This window comes from Schistocerca cancellata, chromosome 3, assembly GCF_023864275.1.
Source record: "Schistocerca cancellata isolate TAMUIC-IGC-003103 chromosome 3, iqSchCanc2.1, whole genome shotgun sequence".
NCBI lineage: Eukaryota > Metazoa > Arthropoda > Insecta > Orthoptera > Acrididae > Schistocerca > Schistocerca cancellata.
Window position 1 is genome coordinate 412,299,911 of NC_064628.1, and position 6,245 is coordinate 412,306,155.

Genomic DNA, 6,245 nt, shown 5'->3' on the forward strand with positions numbered 1-6,245 from the left:
CACGTTGTGTACTGTAATCCAACCCATTTCGCACCTTAACCTAACCAATTTCGCACCTTAACCTAACCCATTTTGCACCTCAACCTAACCAAATTCGTAACGCAATTTGTACCGCAATGTAACGCAATTTGTACCGCAATGTAACGCAATTTGTGCCTTAACCTAACCCAAGTTGTGCCTTAACCTAACCCAAGTTGTGCCTTAACCTAACTCAAGTTGTGCCTTAAATTAACCCAAGTTGTGCCTTAACCTAACCCACGTTGTGCCTTAACCTAACCCAAGTTGTGCCTTAACCTAACCCAAGTTGTGCCTTAACCTAACCCAAGTTGTGCCTTAACCTAACCCAAGTTGTGCCTTAACCTAACCCAAGTTGTGCCTTAACCTAACCCAAGTTGTGCCTTAACCTAACCCAAGTTGTGCCTTAACCTAACCCAAGTTGTGTCTTAACCTAACCCAAGTTGTGCCTTAACCTAACCCAAGTTGTGCCTTAACCTAACCCAAGTTGTGCCTTAACCTAACCCAAGTTGTGCCTTAACCTGCTCTGTAATTGGCATATGACACGTTACATTAATCTAGTGTTGTCTAACCACAACCCTCTGAATATAGTTCGCTACTCGCACCGCCCACCCTCTTGTGTATCGTTTCATGTTCAACACTTCGCAAGTGTTGCTTACTTTTTACATGCTCCCGCTGTACACTGTAATGTGGACGACTGCAGGATGTACATCGCCCCCCCCCTCCCCCCTGCCTTCGCACGCTGGTCGTTCAGGTGCTTGCGTGTTCAATGCCCTTCGCAGCTGTTCACTGGCATTCGCATGTCGAAGCGCTCAGTCTACGTCGTGGTACGGCCTGTGTCCACTGTCCGCTGATGTCGTAAGCTTAACCCTCACATTGTACTGCACATAGGTCCGTATGTACTGAATGATACGCTGTGGCACATGTGTGACCGTACAACGACTGCGCCCAACAACAGCGAACCATACGGTCCATATGTTGTGCACTCAGCCACGTGCCGTCTCCCCATAACAGCTACATTGCAGTGTGGTACGCCATAGAGACGTGTGGGAGTAACGGACGCCCTGGATGGCGATCAGCATGAGCCGTCTGTTGATGTAGTGGCGCGTGTATTCAAACGTAGTCGTCTCTTCTCACACAGTGTGATAGCATGGTGCACCGCGTTCCACATCTGCGACATGGTACAGATGCTGGTTGACAGTCGGTCTCGTAATGGACATCGCATACGTAGGGGGCCACCTCCCACGTGTTCTCTAGTCGTGCACATTTTGTTGCGTGTATGTGGGCAGACGTAGTGTGTCGTGACACCTAACAGACAGGTATGCAATAATCGTTGCATTTGCAAACTGGGATGGTCGTCTACGTTTGCTGGTGACGTTACGCAAATGAACAACTGGTAAACCCATTGTGGTGCGGTTGTTGTTGCTGGAGGTAAATCAGTAAGGGCAAATCTGTGTGTGAAGCGATACGCGGCGGTGGCTGGGTGGGACCGTCCCCGGCCGGTGAGGGGGGGCCGCCCGGCGTGCTGGCCGCGCGGTGCGTGGGCGCACGCGCTACAGCCGGCTGGTGGGGGCGCCCAGTGGCGACGGACGCGGCAGGCGGCGCAGCTGCGCGCCGGGGCACCCTGCGCGCGGCGCCGGGCGGCCAAAGTGGGTCCTCGCGGGCCCGGTGCGAAGCGCGGTGGACATCTGCAGTGTGCTGGTCCGACTGAGGACTGTGTGCGTTGAGGATGCGCCGCCGCCCGGCACTCGGCGCCGCGACGCCGTCTGCTGCTCGGTCGCCCCAGCGGTTCTCGCTGGTGGTTTGTATCGCAGTTGTGCGGACGTGTTGGCACGTGCGCTGTGCTGGGAGAGTTCGCTTCGGCACCCACGTGGGGCCTTTGCCCTTCTGTGGCGCTGGCGTTGGAGCTGCCGGTCACCGTAGGTGGCGCGTGTTGTCTCCCGCCGGCAATGCCACGACAGCACGCTCCCGGGCCTCTGTCGGCAGCGGCAAGCTCAGTTGGGAGCACGGGTGGTCGCACCTAAAGCGTCTACTCGCCTAACTCCGGGCGATTGCGCCTCTCTCGAACCCGACCAAGTACTTAGGACGGCGCTGCGCGCCGCCGGGACCTGAGAGGGTTTCGAGGTGTATTGTGCAGGGGAGCTCAGCCTCCTCCTGTTTGCAGAATAATTGAGCGGACGCTTGCGTGTTCGCGCGGGCCCCTGGGACACACTCCCGGGCGGCCGGCTGCTCAGCTCTAGTTGACGCAGCTCCCTGGTTGATCCTGCCAGTAGTCATATGCTTGTCTCAAAGATTAAGCCATGCATGTCTCAGTACAAGCCGCATTAAGGTGAAACCGCGAATGGCTCATTAAATCAGTTATGGTTCCTTAGATCGTACCCACGTTACTTGGATAACTGTGGTAATTCTAGAGCACGGGAAATCGGTCTGCGTGGCGCCACCCGGGGAAGGTGTGTTGCCTTCCGTAACTGGGTTAAAACCGCCAGGAGACCCTCTGATTCCCGGAAACCTTCAGGAAGTCTGAAGTGCTCTGAGGCTCAGAGGAACCTGAGTGGGGCGGGGACCGTAATGTCCTATCCCGTGGCCTTGACGTGGCCCCGGCGCTCAGTAACCCCCTCAGATGGGGTGAAGCTAACACGGGAAGGGCCGTCTATGCATGACGTTAAAAGGCTAGCCCTTAGATGGGTGCAATCCTCACTGTCCGCACTGGCCCACCGTGAATTATCAAAAGCGGTGGGTGAGACATGGTCGGCCATGACCCCCCAGTACGTGTGGAGGCCCTCCGGGGAACGTAACTCGGGTTTGAGTGCCGCACCGTCTCGATGATGTCAAACTCCACAACATAAGACCCGGGCCATACCATCATTCTTATCACATCATCATTCTCATAACATCTCCGGGCTGTGGAACGGTGAGGGTTGTCATGTGTCAAGGCAGGACGTTAAACTCCCGTCAAGGTAGGACGTTAAACTCCCCCAACCCGAGGCGAAAGCGAAGGGTGCGTGGCACAGGGGGAGCTGTGTCTGAGGGACAATCCATCTGTCCCTCCTTATTTTTTCGCAGGGCACAAACCAGCTGGTGCTCTGCATGCCAGCGACCACGTTTGTCGGCGTGGGACCTCGGCGTGAGTCGGCAAGTGCGCTTCGCCGCGCCCGTGGGTAACCGGGGCGTGTTCTGCCAAACCCAGGGGGTGGTGACATCGCCTGGGCCAGGTTAGCTGGGTCCAGACCGTCGAACGACTGGGTGACCGGCCCGCCACCTGAGTAGGAGCGGGTCCTTGGCCTGCTAGGTGGGAGCTCGGGCTAGTAGACGGCGAAGGACGAGAAGTGCATCCGCTTCTCCGGAGTGCGGGGTGCACTTGCCGGTAAGCGCTGGGAGAAATCGACGATGACGAGGCCACTGAAGGAGACCAGGACACTGGAAACGGTGTACTGAACTCGGCGGCTTAGGGATGCCCTTGACCTAGGGACGAGGTTGGTGGGCGAGCTGCATTCTTAGTCCCCCCCCATGCCAGAGGAGCCGGTCCGGGGTAAGAGACGGGCTTCCAACCCTTTTTTCGCTTGTCCTACACATGATGGCTACTGAAGAGACAAGCGATCTAAGTGCGCCCATAAGGGCCTCGATGCTGTCTGACCCCTCTCCACAGGAAGGCCTGGGTCAGATCATGGAGGAAAGTAATATAGAAAGACACATGAGGATCACCCAATTAATTGACCAAAATGTAAAGAATGGAAAGATCAGTCAGGCCGCTGTAATGGCAATAAAAAATGAACTAGCGGCATGGGCGATAGCCAATGCCAAGCTAGAAGGGAGGCTTGAAGAGCTTGAGAAAGAGAACGACAGGCTCAGAAAACAACCAGGAAGGACATGGGCTGGCGTTGCAGCACAAGCTGCACCAAAAGCCCAAACGACCAAAGAGACTATTGCTAAGGTCTCAAAACGGCCAGACACTGCAGTCTTTTTGAAACCTTTACCCGGCCAGGACATAAAAAAGGTGCAGGAGGTTTTTGCAACAACTGTAAATCCCGTCAAGGAAAAGATAAAGATTAACAAGGTCAAAGTAACAAAAAATGTTGTCATTGTAGACGTTGCCTCAGAAGATGATAAGGACAAACTATTAAAAAACCAAAAGCTATGTAAGTCAGTTAAGTGTGAACCCCCCCGAAAACGAAATCCGCTCGTTATATTATACGATGTCCCCAAATCTATGACAGATGAGGACTTATGTGAGACTCTTTATAGACAAAACCTTGAGGACTCTGACCTAAGCATGGAAGCATTCCTAAAAGATTTCAAATTAAGATTTAGAACTGGACCTAGAGATAGAGATGTTGTCCACCATGTAGCAGAAGTCACAGGGGGATTGTGGCGAAAATTAACATCTATGGGCAGGGTATACATAGGCTTCCACGCCATTAATGTGAAAGACTATTTAATAGTACCCCGTTGCCATAATTGTGGGGACATTGACCACATACACAAATATTGTAGCAGGAAGCCGGCTTGCTCCAGGTGTGGAGAAGAAAACCACGTCAGAAAGGAATGTACAAGAACCGCTGTATGCATACCTTGCACACGTAGGGGCAAAAAGACCTGCGGTGCAACCGGGAGGAACTGCCCCACATATAAGCTCCTTGAACAGCGTTTAATATCTCGAACCGATTATGGCTAATGGTAACAACCAAACCAGATCAACCAAAAGAAAGTCTCCGAGCAAGAAAAGAAGAGACGCTGAAAGGGCAGAAAACTTCAAAAAGTTCCTAAAATCTATTCAGGAGACAGTAAAAAGAGAAAACATCATGGTTGATTCAAGTATTCAGACAGATAATGAAATAAAGACTGAAGAAGTAATGAATATGACTGATTTAGAACACCTGACCGACCCTAAAACTCTGCTGCATATAAGTGTTAACTCAACACTTAACCCAGAAGCAGCTACCTTCGTCATTAATAAAGATGAAATATGCCCTCAACAAATAGTCATGGTTGATCTGTGCATACAGACGGACCCAGAAGAAGAAACGGAAGACAGCACACAACCGGAAGAGAGCAATGGCATTGCTCCAGTTCAAAATGGAACTCTCCAAATTGCTCTACAAGATAACAAAATTACAAGTACCAATCAGTTGGAGGTAGTTCCGAAAGCACCAGATGTGGATCCTAGAAGGATCTACCCGAACTTGGAGCTTGCCATGCAGCTTTCACGCTTGGAGCAACCGGCTGTCCTTACTACAGCACTCAGGCACGTCGTACGCATAGGTCACAAATACGGCAGAAGGGTCACCTTCTCGACAATGGAGGCTGTGGACAGAATTCAGTTAAAGTCAATGAATCTTCCCACTGATTTCGGGGCTCTGCGTGACCTTCTCAGAAGGGTTTTTGAGAGAAGGGGTGAAGTCTTTAATATGAAAGAGATCTATGTGCAATCTGTCCTTGCAAATGGCCGAATTGCGTCAGACTATAATAAACCATGGCCTGATTGCAATTTTCATACCTATTTTCCATGACATCTGAAATCACTATAGGACAGATAAACACTCACAATAGCCGGCTGGTCATGCAGGAGCTGCGGAAGGTGGTGGAGGAGAAGAGACTGGATGTAGTCTGTCTGCAGGAGCCGTACTCCCGGGCGGGGCAGATCTCCTTCATGTCTACCACTTGGCAGGTAATCTCCACTGGAGAAGAGCCAAAGGCAATCACAATAGTCACCAATAAGACCCTAAGAGCCACAAGTTTAGCGCAGTTGTCAAACAGCCACTGCAATGTGGTTGAATTACAAACTCCGGTTGGACTAATATATCTAGTCAACATGTATTTTCAATACGGAGGTAATTTCGAAGAATTCTCTGACCACCTCGCGAGAACCATCACGGCGCTGCGTGGGCGCAGGATTATTGTCACGGCTGATATCAATGCCAAGTCCCCCATGTGGTACAGCGGCACAAGAGACATCAATGGTGAGAAGGCTGAGGAACTAATCATGGCTTCCCAACTTGTAGTGGCAAATAAACCAGGTAATCCCCCAACCTACAGAGGAGGCGGAGGGCAGGGGACAAATATTGATGTCACCCTGGTATCTGCCAATGCCATCAGTATCATCGAGGACTGGAAAGTCATTGAAAATGCCACTACAAGCGATCATAACTTGATCACCTTCTGCCTCAGAGAAGAAGGGTGCCGCTGGGACCTCGGATGGGAGATTCAACTTAACTATAATAGAACTGACTGGG